The 14408-nt window shown below is 52.6% G+C and overlaps 1 protein-coding gene across 7 annotated transcripts in view; it reads left to right on the forward strand.

The window, feature by feature from the left end:
- Trim67 (tripartite motif containing 67) overlaps positions 1–14408 on the forward strand; it is a 33589-nt gene that overhangs the window by 1698 nt on the left and 17483 nt on the right. The window lies entirely within an intron of this gene.

The following is a 14408-nucleotide window of genomic DNA, read 5'->3' on the forward strand; positions in this document are numbered from 1 at the left end:
AGTGATCTCTTAATAAGGGGACCAGGCATACCTCTCCACAGCCTCCTTCCCCTGGGACTTGCTGGCAGCAGGAAGCTGAGTGTCAACCCCAGAAACTTACGCTGACAGATTTTGTTTGTTTTGTTTTGGCACTGGAGATGGAACCCAGGGGCATTTTACCACTGAGCTACATCCCCAACCCTTTTTAATTTTTTTATTTTGAGACAGTGTCTTGCTAAGTTTCTTAGGCTGGGCTTGAACTTGTGATCCTCCTGCCTCAGCCCTCAAGCCTCTGGGATTGCAGGTGTGCACTACTGCATCTGACTTGTCTTCCTATCTTATACTTCAAGAAAGAGAAGAAACTATCAATATTTGCTTAGACCTTCACCAGGCCCCAAAGGCAAGACTGGAGTCAGCTCTAACCAATACCTAATCTCCCACCCAAAGGTCCAGTGGGCACCTGGGTTCAATACCTGGGCAGGTTAGAGCCTATTGTTCAAGGTTCCCCAGTGCCCCTGGGCTCCTGATACCCTCATTCATGAACTCTTTCCAGTAAACTCTCATTCTAGAGGAGGTAAGAGGTCTCCATACCATCCAACGGGGAATACTGTATGTGTTTTGATTGGAAAATAGAGCAATTTTCCAAGGCTACCTTATCACCCAACTGGGAACAAGCAGAAAGGGCCAAACAGAAGAGAGGAAGAGACAACTATTTCTGTACAGATTTGTTTGTATGTATATGAAATATACACAGTTACTATATATAGTTTCATCTACTATGATGAACATGTGTTGTTATTGTAATTTAACATTTTAAAATAAAAAAAATACAAGAAACAAATAGGGAACACTTGAGGAATCCCCCTTGGAGAGGAAGATTTGCATGTGGATCTGAAGGAGGGAATGGGCCAAGTCCATGGTCCTAAAGCAGTGGTTCTCTGGGGGGCCCATGTGCTTCCTTGTTGCTAATGAACTCCTGAAGGTTCCCAAAACTGTTGGGTGGGGTGGAACATCTGCAAGTGTTCCCTTGAACTGAGAGCCAGAGTGCAAAGTTCCCAGACACTTACCCAGCCTCAAATGCCAACAGTACTGCTGGTGAGAAACCCTGCTCTGAGGTTGTACAGCCCTGCATCTCTCTAGAGCCTGCAATTTACTAGTTGAATAAGTTTAGGCGATTTTAATCTAAAACGTTTTGAAAGTTATGTCTAAGTGGATCCTTGTGGGTGGATTAAGCACAGTTCTGTAGGTCTAGCCTCCAGCATTCTACCCGACCCATTAAGTGGGATTGTTTTTGCAGTCCTGACACTTCAAATCAGAGGACTTGCAGAAAGCTGCAGGGCAGCAGCCTGAGTGCTGTTTTGACCTCACTGACTTGGTTATCTGTAGAAAACGTGAGCGGGTAACTTTGGGGTTTCTTGTGGTGAGCCCCCACCTAGCCTCGAGCTGATTGGGGACACCTTAAGTTCATTTTTTTCCATATGGCCCTTTGTTACATATACTTTGCAGGAATTGTAAATGCCTTACTTATTTCGTCTTTTATGTGAATCGACATCATTTTACAAATCAAGAATTCATTGTAAAAAGGCTGTGATCAATTACCAAGACAAGAAGCATGAGTTCTAAATCTCACATTCTGGTTTCACAAGCTGTTATGTTTTCACAGCCTAGAGAGCCAAAACCAATTTTGGGTATTGCCACTAAAGTGTTCAGAATAGTGAAGACTGGAAATGAAGGAAAGTCGATGTGAGATTTTGCAGTTGTGAGAGATTCAGCATCTTGCATGGAAGAGGTGGATAATGAGCTGTGGTGCCAAGAACCAAAGCCATGCAGGGAGACTCAGTGGTCACCCCCAGTTTGGTGTCAGTGTATAAAATCTCTCCCCAACCAACAGTGCGCCAGCGTGAGAAGAAGCAGCAGCCAGGTGTCAGCTCAGGAGTGGGCAGGGTCACTGTGGGAATGTGATTGTGCAGATCCTTGCATCTGAATTTTGTATCTAGCGCTGCTGCTTCAGGGACAGCCACGTCCTCCTGAATGGAGCCGGACACTGCGAGGTAGTTCTGGGGAGCTTGTGTTTATGACTATAGGCAGGCGCTGCCGCCGTTGTTTTCCTATAGAAAAGGAGGTTGTTGAGCATGTGTTGTGGTGTCCAGGGACTGGACATGAAAAGACACATGGGGGAACTCATGGCTTAGCTTTGGAGTAGGCACCAGGGCCATCCCAGCAGTGAGGGTGGCTACTGAACGATTGCCTGCACACGGCACATCACACTCCCACTGGGGCCATCCAATTTATTGTGAACCTTAACATCTTTGGGTTCTTGTTTTCTGTCTGAAACCCCAGCTCCACACTGGACCTCCTGGCTGCCAGCAGCACTCACCCCAGGCTCCTGAGCCAGGAGGGCCTCCCCTACAGGCTCCCTTCACCCAATTTCCTCTCCGACTAGCGATTCCTAAGGGAGGAGGTACCCAGGTCTGTTCCAAAGCAAGGTTGATAATCAACTTTTAAACACAGAAATCTTAAGATCTTGGCTAAACAAATTCTATGTTGATTCCCCTGGAAGAGGATTAACCGTTTCTAGGAGCTTCTGACCTGAAGAAGACCCCTGTGGTGAGAAGACCACCACTTTCCAGACAGCATTGCCTTTTTTGCTACTGATGGCAGAGTTCTGCTTCTCCTGAAGCCAGGGGGAAGGTCACTGTGGCCTAGCCTGTCACAGGCCTCGATCACATCTGAAAGTCCTGCTTCAGGGGACTCTGGCTGATGGGTGCAGGTGGTTGGCCCTGAGTTAAGGTAAGGACACTGTTCCCAGCTGAGGATGTGGGACACGGGCTAGGCCTCTCCACAGAAGCGCATTGAGCATCTCACTGGTGCCCGAGGAATGCTGCTCGGGAGTGAGGGATGGCTCAGCCTGAAGACCTCAGGAGAGTCGGGACTTCCCTCCGGCCTGGAGGCTGTGCCAGGGGCCTTGGCTTCCCAGCACCATCAGCATGTTCGGTAAAAGAAGTATTGAGGGGTTTCAAGCCTCCAGGAAAGACATCAGAAAGACCACACATGCATGGCAAGGCTGAGCTGGGGCCAGCTGCACCCAGCCGTGGGGGACTCACTCCAACGATTGCAGCCCCATGTTACCAGTAGGGCCCTCTCCTGAAAACTGCAATTACAGAGGGAGAAATGTGACCTTAACTGTCGTCTGCAAATTCTAATTTCAGAGGGAACACATCTAATGTGGTAGATTTTTTTCCTTCTGGAATTGCTTCGACACTCTTTTTTCTTCAAACTGCAATATAAACTTTACTAATGGTACAAATGCATGGTTTTCCATGGCTGTGCCATTCTATTGAAGGGTTATTTTTTAGTTAATCAATATGTTAGTGCTGTGCAGAGGTTTCAGGCTTCAGCTGTGCTGGACGTTTCTCTGCTAAAACCCATACCTGACACTCCTGTTTCCTTGGGTTAGATTAGCAGGTGTGTGATTGCTATATCAAAGGGTATCCATCTTTTAGGTCTGAGTAATATCTCCAGATTACTGCCTGTCCTGTTGTTTCTCCCAACAGCAAAATTATGTCAATAGTAAAAAATTCACAAGGTCGGGGACCAGTAGGGTAAAGCACTGGTGTGGGCTGTCTTACTTCTAATAATTGTTGTCTGCAACTTTCACTACATTTTTGTTAGAAATGTTTTTAAGAGGGGATTACAAGTATCTAGACGTCCATATTCCTAACTAGTCAGGGGCCTTCCTCTCCTCAAGAGTTGATTTAACACCTACAGCTCTGCTGCCCTGTATCTTGGATTTCAGGGCCTCCAAGGTCCACCTGTGGTCTTTTGGAGTGGGGTTGGGTGACCATAAGAAACAGTTAGAGAGAGAAAAGACGTTGGCCAGTGACCTTCAGGACGTCTGGGGCTCCAGCTTGCCTGCCTCCACTGGCCTGGGGTCTGTGCACTCCGAGGCAGAGCCTGGGGTGGTGGGGAGCTAAGCCTTTCTGAAGTTCTGGGAAAAGAAGGCTCTATGTGCCTGGCTGGCTCAGAGCCCACGGCAGGGCTGCCAGTCCTGGAGATGTGCCCATAGTAGTCCTGGGTGCCAAGGTCAGCACAGCAGGAACCACCACTGGAAAGAGAGCTCAAGTCATGCCCTCAGAGCCACCTCTTCCTTACCGCCCCACACAGCTGGGAAACTATAGGGAGAGGCCAGAACCCACAGCTTAAAGGCCTTCCTCTTGTCTTTGAAGACTATTTGAGAGTTCGAGGAGTTCGGAACTGAAGTCAGCCTCAAAGTGTATGACAGGAGGTCCCTCTTGTCACCAGTTATGAGTATGCTAATAGTATGTACCGTGGCTCTCCACATCTTTATCCTGCAGTGGAAAGATTCCCTACAGGTGGACATTCCTGATGAGCGGCCTGCCTGCTAGTGCCAACCATGCAGAGTGTTCTAGATGGGAGGGACCTCATGCTCTCTGAGGCACTCTATGGAAAGCACCAGCACACAGGCCCACCACCTGTGTTTACAAATAAGGGTTTATTGGAACACAGCCATGCTTTTTTGCTTTCTATTGCCTATGGCTACTTTTAGCAGTAGTTGCTTTGGAGGGAGTTGAGTAGGTGCATCAGAGATGGGTGTTCTGTAAAGGCGAAAATACTATCTGTCTCTTTATAGTAAAACATTTGCCCATTTTCCATTGCTGTGACAAAGTAACTGAGAGAATCATCTTGAAGGAGGAAAGAATATTTTTGTTTCATGGTTTCAGAGGTTTCAGTCCGTGGTCACTTGGCCCCATCTCTTTGGGCCTTTGGTGAAGCAGAACATCATGGTGAGGAGTTTTGGTGGAGTGGGCTGCTCACCTTGTAGCAGACAGGAGACAGAGAGAAAGTGGCTAGGGTCAATGCTGTCTAGAGGACCTGTCTCCAGTGACCTACCTCCTCCAACTAGGCCCCGCCTCCTCAGCTTGCACCACCTGCGGGAGCACCACCAGCTGGGACAGGCCTTCAACACATGGATAAGCCTTGGGGACACTGCAGATGCAAGCACAGCAGCTCCAGACTCACCGGCTCCTGAGAGAGCCAGTATCAGCACCTGCCTCCATGGGAATGCGGGGCTCTGAACCCAGAGCAGTCCTGCTGCCCCAGGGTCTGCACTTGAGATGCCTGCAGGGACTGTGTGCTGGGCTACACGGCATGGGCCCATGACTGCAGCTCATCTGAGAAGTGGCCACGCTCCCTGGAGTGGACTCCAGGGCAATCCAGAGTGTTGAACCCGAGAGTCAAGAAGGCACCCGACCTCCCAATCTCAGAGGGTGGGAATCAGCTGCAAAGCTGAGGGAGCCCCAAGGTAGAGGGCAGGGGCCAAGGGAAGGAACTCTGCACACATGTTCTTTGCTGCTCTCTGGGATAGAAAAGAAAGCTGTCTGCTGTTTGTCCTTGGATTTCCTGTTAGTTGTGTCTGTTGCTCTAGAAAGCAGTGGGGTGTGCCTTATCCACTTTGAGGGGACTGCAGGGGTGATGGTGGAGGTTAAGGGGTCACAGTCTGGGGCCTCTGGGCCAGAGCATCCAGGCAGACAGGGAGAGGCTCTGTGGGGGACTTTCTGTTTTGTACAGTCAGCTGTTGGCTGGTGGAGTTTATGAACAGTGGTCCTGTCATTTTGCAGATGAGGAAACCTGAGGTGAAGGGCTCTCTGGACTTGCACAGCAAGCCCTGGGATGATATTGAAAGATGGCCTCCACTTTCCCCAGGGTGTATGCTGAACAGCAAGACACCGCAGAAGGCCAAGTATGTGTTGGGCTAAACAGTAGTAGATCCATGTGGCGCCTGCAGAGGAGTCATTACATGTGGAAGAAACAGGGTTAGCTGAATGGGACAGGGTGTGCCCATGTCTGTCCTCTCCGAATGGTGGGGACAAACATGGCACAATCTCTCCTTCAACTGGAATGGGCAGCAAGAAAGGAAATCAGAAGCGGGTGGGCAAAACACCCTGCTTAGAGCCAATAGGACAGGGGTTGGGGCCGGAGCGGGCAAAGAGAGCAAATAGTCTTCCCATTTCACATGCGGCACAGGGAAGAGGTTCAGAGGACAGGAGGGACAGGACAGGGCCAGGGGCCATGGGGGTAGGAGGCCAGGAGTGCCGGGGGTCTGCCTGACAGACGGCCACTGCAGAAGGGACTGGACCTGGAGGAAGCACCTGCCTGGAGCACCTGTGCAGACAGCAGGTGACTTGAGAACAGCCAGGTCAGGAAGCGCAGGCAAACCCTGTGCTTGCCCAGTCTGCCCGTCCTGGCTTATAGTTTGATTTTAGGTGGTAGCTACAAAACCAGGAAAGCAATGACGGGGAATGATGGGAGGTGGGCCACTAAAATGAAGAGCCGAGGCCTGTGGCTCTGCAGGCCCCTCTGCAGGTTGGCTGCTCCGCCCAGTGGGTTTGCCCATCAGCTGAGCTGTGCTTCCTGGGAACCAGACACCACCTCTGGCACTTGCTGTGATAGTCCAAGCTGACCGTGGGTCTCGCCATTATGGCCTTATTCTGAGTACTTGCTTTTTAACCCACCTAAGTACTTATTGGGTTCACGGAGAATCCAGGAGCACCTGTGTCCTTGCAGGGACAAGGTAAGTGCCTGGTTGTAGAAGGAATGGTCTCCCACAAGGGCAAACATCTGGTCACAGGAGAAAGAAAAAAACAACTAATGGGTAAACAGGCGAGGTGCCTTCTGATGGTGGCAAGTACTGAGACAGAGGTAAGGATAATGTGACAAAGATACTTCAGCAGTGAAGAAGGTTGGAAATCGACTGTGCAGAGGTCAAATTTCCAGATAGGACTTGAAGACAGAGGAGAAGGGACCAGCCCTGCATGCTGGAAAGGGAAGCAGGAGCCCAGAACCAGAGGCAGGAAGAGGCGTGTCAGGTTTGAGGGGCAGAAGTGGGCCAGTGTGTGAATGGCTGGCAGGAGCAGAGCCAGGTGGAGCAGGGAATGCAGGGCAGAGTGGACCATGGGTCCTACAGGGTGCCAGGGGAACCCCCAGAGGGCTTTCAGCTGGGAGCCAGGTGTGGTTCTTAGAAGGTCCCTGGGGCCTTTGTTCAGAAAGGGAGGGTGGGGACACAAGTGGAAACAGGAAGACTCATCTGAGGCTACTACAGTGGACCAGGTATAAATGGGTACTCTTGTTAGGAGCAAGCAGCAGCAATGACGAGATGCTCGTGCGTTCATCTCCTGCTGGAGCCTGCCCCACTTCTTGGACTTGTGGTTTGATGTCTTTCATTATTTTTGCAAAATTGTTGTCTCCCCTATCTTCAGATAATTGTTCTATCATTTAAAAAATATTTTTGATTGTTGATGGACTTTATTTTATTCATTTATTCATATGCAGTGCTGAGAACTAAACCCAGTGCCTCATACAGGCTAGGCAAGTGCTCTCACGAGGCCACACCCCCATTCCTCTATCATTTCTCTCATCCTTTTGGGATTTCAATGACACGTATGTTAGATTGCTTGGTAACATTCCATAGTTCTTGGACACTCTTATTTTTATCTCTTTGTGTTGCAGTTTGGGTAATTCCTGTTGACCTCTCTTCAAATTCATGACTCCCTCCTGGGCCATGTCAAGCCTCCCCTCCTGACCTCCTCTTCCTCCCCACGCTGCCTGTCCCTCCCTGTCCCTGCTGTGGGTGCCTCTCTCAGAGCACTCCCAGGACAGTCTCTACTTCTCACCAGGGATACAGGTTTTCCTCTCTTTCCCTCAGCTGTGAGGGGTCTTTGCTCTGCCACTAAGAGGGGTTTTTTTCTTTTAATTAATGCATTCTTAAATTTTATAGACTCTTACAAGCTGTCTTAAACCCCTTTTGAAATAAATAGATCTGCTTTTCTTTTGCCTTCAGGCCAGGATGTTCCTGGGGCGGGAAGAGCTGCCTGTGACCTGCAATGGGCATTCAGTGTGGGTGAGATGTCCACTTGGTTGCTGGAAGCCTCTGTGTGGCAGGCAACAGCTCCGCATGGCCAGCCCATGCAGACTCAGTCCTGCTCTTCCCAGCTCACTCCAGCCTCTACCACTCACCCTGGGCAGTGGTCACAACGTTTCTGTTTTCCTTTGGTTGTGGAAGAACTAGGAAACACTTTCAAAATCCTGTGGTGTCCTCCACTTGGCCTGTCTTTAGGTCTGTTTTCTACTTTGTGTGGGGGGCGTTCTTCCTTGAGCCTGGAGCTGCAGAGAGAGAGACACTGCCTGTGGGGTCCGACTCCTGGAGCCGGTGCTCTGCCTGGGGGGCAGACGGTCCTTTCTACCACTGAGTCTCCTCTCAACTCCTTTTCTGGTTCTAGACTTTTTCTAGATTGATTTTGCTTAAAATCCATATCTTTTCTCAATGCAAAATGGTAAGAGCACAGACCTGGCTCTTCCTGAGCAAGCTGCAGGTGGTGGCCTGAGGTTGAATTGGGCCTACAGCATCCCAGGCCTGCCTGCCTCCTGGCGTCTCCAGGGGTGAGGCCTGCTTCTTCTTTTATTTTCTTTCTTTCAATTCCTTTTAGTTACATGCAACCCTGGGGTACACCCTGATGTTATCACAAAGGTGTGAAACTCAACTGGCTCTGATTCAGGGCCCACGCACCTGTCCCCACTCCCTCCCTTCTCCCCACTCCCCCTTCAATCCCTTTACCATTTATTTTTCTAATTAGTGTCCTGTGGACACATCTGATGCTGGGACCCACTGTGCCACGTCCAGGCTGCACATATAGAAGTTCTATCAGATCCATTCCAGGGTCCCTGCCTTTTCCCATCCCTTTCTCTTCCTCTTTGATCCCCTCCATCTACTCTTCTGATCTTTCCTCTATCTTGATGAAATTCTCTCTCTTTTTTCCCTATCCTTCTCTCTTTCTTTGTGTGTTTTTTTTAACTCCCCCCTTCTTTTGGACTAGTTTCTGCATATCAGAGAAACTCTCAGGCCCATCCATTTACTGGCAAATCCGTAAGTCACTCTCTTTATAGCTAATAGCCTGTCGTGTGGACCTACCACATTTTCTTTGTGCATTCATCTACTGAAGGCACCTCGTTGTTTCCACAGCTTGGCTGTTGTGAATTTTGCTGCTGTAAACCCTGATGTGGCCGTGTCCCTACAGTATGCGGATTTTTACATCTTTTGGATTTATACTGTAGAGTGGTGTAGAGTGGTGGTTCCATTCCTCGTCTTTTGAGAACCTCGACGCTGCTTTCCAGAGTGGTTACTGGAAAAAGTCCCACCAACAATGTATGAATGGACCTTTTCCCCAAATCAAGCGAGGCCTTTTGCAGTGTGATCCCCAAAGTATAAGAGCAGTCAGTCGCACAATCGTTGCACGTCAGGCACAAAGCTAAAGGGGAATTCTGGTCCTTGCTGCTGACCCTTGGTTCATTCCAGAAACTTCCCTGACATGTTGCCCAAGGAAAATACTCACTTATTCAACAAATACTCACTGGAAGCATGTTAGTACCTCATCCCAAGATGGAACCTGCAAGCTCTCCCTCTCCAAGACCACACATGGCAGCAGGAGAGAAAGACAGCAGGATGTAGTAGGTGTGGGTCCCTGAGGACCAGCTTCCAGGCAAGACAGTGGAGGGAGGGGCACTGGAGTGAGTTGGGATGCCCACTAGGCCCTGCAAGGCAAGGGAGGCACACCTACAGGGGAGCGGCAGGCAAAGGCGCAGAGTGTGGCCATGGCTATGCTGTGCAAGCGGGTGCCGGCTGTGCTCTTCTGTCGACTTCCGCAGAACTCCATGAGCCCAGGCCCCAGGGAATGTGTCCCAGTTACTCTGGGTCTCACTCTGCCAGGTGGGCTCTTGAGGGTCGTTAGGCACCAGCTGACCCCATGGTCAGGGTGAGACACCATTGTATGCCCTGGGCCTGTCTGATGGGAAGCCAGTTCCTGGTTTCTACCTCAGCCTGGGTGTTAGCCGAGGACGTCCCTTGGTGGTGCTGACCTACCCATACTGGCCCCTTGCAAACCTTAGCAAGGCTGCTGCCCTCTGCAGTCTGGGAGATGCGTGAGCAGTCAGCATCTGGAGACTCAGAATGAGAAGGCGAGAAGTGGGCGGCGCAGAGAGAAGGGCCACCTTTGCCACCCCAGGGCACTGCGCAGGCCGAGGCTCTGCAGGCGCTGCTAACCCTCACCCAGCAGGTTGGGTGCAATCAGCTCCCCTACGAGTCAATGTGGCAAGCAAGAGAAACCCACTGGCCTACCTAGAACAGGGAATCCGTCAGCACAGGGCCTTCTGCCTCAGCACTCAGCCAGGTCTGAAGTCCTGGACAGGAGGCCACATCGGCAAACCCAGACTCCATATCTGCCACTAGACCCTCACAATTCTGTGACCTGACCCCAAAGGTGTGCTGGTTTCTTCGCACCAGCAAGCAGGCCGTCAGCTCTGCAGTGGACACTGGCTGGGTGTCCTCTAATGCTCTTCTCTTCTGACCCTCCCTTCCTGGAGGCAGTCAGTGTCAGACCCCACAGGTTCAGAGCTCCATCCCCGAGGACCCCCACCTAGGTGCTGACCCCAAGCCCCAGGTTGCTTTCCCTGAGCTTCTGACCCACCAGCTATAAATCGGGGTCCCCCAGGTTTGATTGACTTGCTCCAGTGGTCCCAGAGCTCAGGCAGACACTTGCTCACGCTCACGGTTTATTATAAAGGTTATTACAAAGGACACAGAGGGAGAGATGTCCAGGGAGGGGGGGAGGGGGAGCTCCCACGGCCCCCCAGGCGCACGCCCTCCAGGACCTCCCTGTGTTTAGCTGTCCTTTGGGGCTTTTTTGAACAGCGTGTAGTAGTGGAAGTGGGCAGAGGTCTGCTGTGAGGCTGGTGGACGAGGGAGCTCAGCAGGGCTGTGGTGCAGACACAGTGAGGTGTCTCCTTCCTGCCAGCGTGGGCAGGACCCACTCAAAGGGTCTCCTGGTGCACTCTCAGGCAAGCAGATCAGAGGATTTCTCTGTGGCCAGCCCGAGGCAGGTGGGCAGGGAGGTCAGAGTTTCTGTGGCCTGCCCCAGGAGGAAAAGAGTCAAGAGAAAGAAGGGAAGGGGTGGGGACTTGGCTTTCTGAGTCCGAGGAAGGAGGCATGTGGCTGTGACTCCCTCTGAAGTGCAGGAGATCCTGAGGCAGCCCCAGGGGGTGGGGCTGTCAGCTGCCAGCAGGGTGGACTCCAGGGAAGAGCTCTGTTGTGGCCACCAGACAGGACATGGCCTGTGAACACTGGTCCTCCCAGGCAGTGGACAGAGCTATTCAGTGAGCATGTGGGGAATGAGGCTGAGAAGGAAGGCTCTGGTTGAGAATGGCGGCCTCCAGGGCATCCACCTCGGAATCCCTGGGCTGGGGAGGCCCCTGACCCAGCAGATGTGTGGAAGTGGAGCATCTTGAGAGGGGAGATGGTCCTGGGTTCCTCAGCTGACCCTGTGACTGCCCAAGGTCCTTGTAAAAGGGAGGCAGGAGGGGCAGCTAGTAGTCACAGATGTGAGGTGGATGCAAACGCCTTGGCCCACAGGGGACTGAAGCACCACACCACGTCCCAGGGGCCTAAACATCAGGAGTTTATTCCTCTTAGTTACAGAAGCCTGAGATCACGGTGCTGGCAGCTCTGGAGTCTGGGGAGGTGAGAGCACCTGCACCCTGTGTGCTCGTGGGTGGAAGATGAGGAGCTGCCTGAGGCCTCTTTGAGGCTCTAAGGGCCGGGAGCCTCTTGAGAGGCCCAGCGTTCACAACTCCATCACTGGAAGAGCCATCTCCTGATGCCACCACCTTGGGAGTTCGTATCCATTGTGTGAATCTGGGGACACAAACACCCAGAGCACAGCAGGAGAGGCCGCATGAGTCAAGCAGCCATACCAGAGTGACCTGGGCAAGGAAGCAGACTGTCCCTGGAAGGAACAGCCCTGATGCTCTGCAGACTCTGGCTCAGACGTGGATGATGACTCTGTGTCACTTAGGCCCTTCTGACAGTGGTGGCAGGGAGCTCAGGTGCCGAGGGGACCCACGACAGAATGACCCCGGCTGTTCCAGGCAGGGTGGGTCCACTCAGAATCTTCTCTGCCCAGCCTGGATGGGCCCTGAAGGGTGGGGGTCTTCACAGATGGCCATCTTCTGTGCTGCCAGCCGTAGAGGAGACCTCCACGTAGCCTGGCCCTCTCAGGGAGCCAGTGCACAGGAGCTGACCTCCTGAGCCGCTTTGCTTTAGGGACCCCCAATCCTGTCCCCTGTCCTGCCAAAGACCCCTTTGATTCTGAGACCCAACTTAACATGGCAGGGCCTGCTGCCCACCGTGGCTCCTTCATGGTGACCCCTGAGCTCATTGCTCCTGAGTGTACTTCTGTGCAGGGCCTAGCCCTCGCTGACCCTCAGCTTCAGCCCTACAGCAGGACTCCATGACAGCCCCTCTAGGGTGGGACTGGCTCCTAGGGCTTCTGGGAGGGGCAGCCTGTGGGCTCGTGGAACCCAGGGGCTCCTGGGGAGGGGACTGTTCCTAGCACCCCCGCCCCAGGATCCCCCTTGGCCCTATTGCCACTGCTGAGGCCTCCGTGTGCCCACCTTCCCTCCCAGCCCTGTGAGTCACCTCCAGTGGTGCTGTGGCTCCCTACTCTGCTTCCCCTTCAGACCTGTCTGCTTCCACCGCAAGGGCTGCTGAGGCTCGGGTCTTTAGGCCGCTGTGTTTATCTTGGGCATTGATTGAGCCTAGCGCCCGCAGTTCAGAAAAGACCAGGAAACAAGGCAGCTCTCTGCCGGTGGGGCAGGGTCTGCTCCGGCTCTGCAGGGTGGGTGGAGGGCCTGCGGGTCTGCAGCCAAGGATAGGGAGGGTCATCAGAAGCGCCCTCCTGTGTGACTGCACTAGGGCTAGCTCAGTGGTGGCAGTTAACCTAGAAAGAGTCATGAAAGGCGGGTCAGTCTGCAGGGCACGGGGAGCTGCTAGTGCCTGGTGCCACAGAACAGAGGGTGAGGAATGTCCACCTGGCCATCGTAATCATGCCCAGTGTGGGGGAGGCTTAGACAATGGAGAGCAAAATCAAATCAAGCGTTTGTGGGGTACAGCACTGGTTCAGGCACCATATGGCACCAGAGACACTCAGGACTGGCTTGTGGTGTGGAGTTGGCCACAGCATGGGGGTGGCTGCAGCACGGGCTGGGAGCCAGGCCCCCTTCTGGGCGTTCAAAGAGCACATTCTACTGGGGAGGACAGCCAGAGCTTCAGGAGGAGCCGAATTTGGAAAGCGTCTTCCCAGGTGGGTGCTGGCAGCAGCTCTAGGCAGGGCCAATGGGAGGTGCTGCAAGCAGAGCCCAGCCAGCAGGGGAAGAGCAGGGTGGCCTGGGGACCCAGTTTGGAGGAAGGGTGGCGTCCCCAAGGGTAGCAACATGGACAGCCTGGGATGCAGAGCTGAGGGCCTGGAGTCTCTCTAGACAGCAGAGGACACTGTCATAAATAAGAGCAGAGCCAGGTAGAGAGCCGGGGGGCTTTTTGGTGTGGGGGGCTCAGGGCCCTGGGTGGGGGCTCTCAGCAGCAATCTTCACCAGCAGTTGGACACGTGGGGACTGAGCCCAGCCCAGCCTTGCTCCAGGCTCAGGGGCTGCTGGTCTAGCAGGGGGACTGACAGGGCCACAGGGAGGGTCTCCTGGGGACCTGGCGTATGGTCCCCTAAATATTAGTGGGTGGTGTCAACTCAGTCACACCCCGGACACTGTAACATGGGTCTTAGTCCCCATACCTTTCATGTCTGGGGTAATGGTTCGCCCATCTCTAGCCCTTTCACATGCACATAAGAATGACCTTCACAGGTCACAACCTGTGATCCCAGAGACTCGAGAGGCTGAGTCAGGATTGCAAGTTCAAGGCTAGCCTTAGCAACTTAGGGAGACCCTGCCTCAAAATGAAAATACTAAAGACTGGAGATATAGCTCAGGGGTAGAGTATTCCTGGGTTCAATCCCCAGTACCAGGAAAAAAGAAAAGACATTTAATTAGCTATATGACCTTGGGCAAGTTCACAGCACCCTCAAGGTGGGAAGAAAGACAAATGGCTACACACCTGCGAGCGCCGTTGGCACACATGCAAGTTCTATCAGGACACTGGGTGGCAACACACAGCACATTTACGTGCTCCTTTATAGTTGGTACCTTTTACTAAACACTCAACTTCCTCTATGTGAAATGAAGTCCCCCACAGCATTTCTAAGGTCTTTGTGTCTACATTGTGTACCTCCTTTGAAATCCTAATGTTGGTGGTCAGGGACCAAGTTTGAAAGCAAGGTCCCCGGGTGACCCCGCACAGTCCCTGGCAAGCACCTGGGATCAGCTAAAAAGCCACGAACTTCAAACAGAGGTGGGTCCCAGGAGACACTTCAGACAGACAGCTCCAGAGACGGTAGACCTGCATCGGACAATTCCTAAGGAACCAGGGAGGGCTTGATTGTGTGCTAAGCATAACAGTGAGAGCGCGTGGGGCCAGA

Source organism: Callospermophilus lateralis, chromosome 13 (genome assembly GCF_048772815.1).
Source record: "Callospermophilus lateralis isolate mCalLat2 chromosome 13, mCalLat2.hap1, whole genome shotgun sequence".
In the NCBI taxonomy this organism is placed as follows: Eukaryota; Metazoa; Chordata; class Mammalia; order Rodentia; family Sciuridae; genus Callospermophilus; species Callospermophilus lateralis.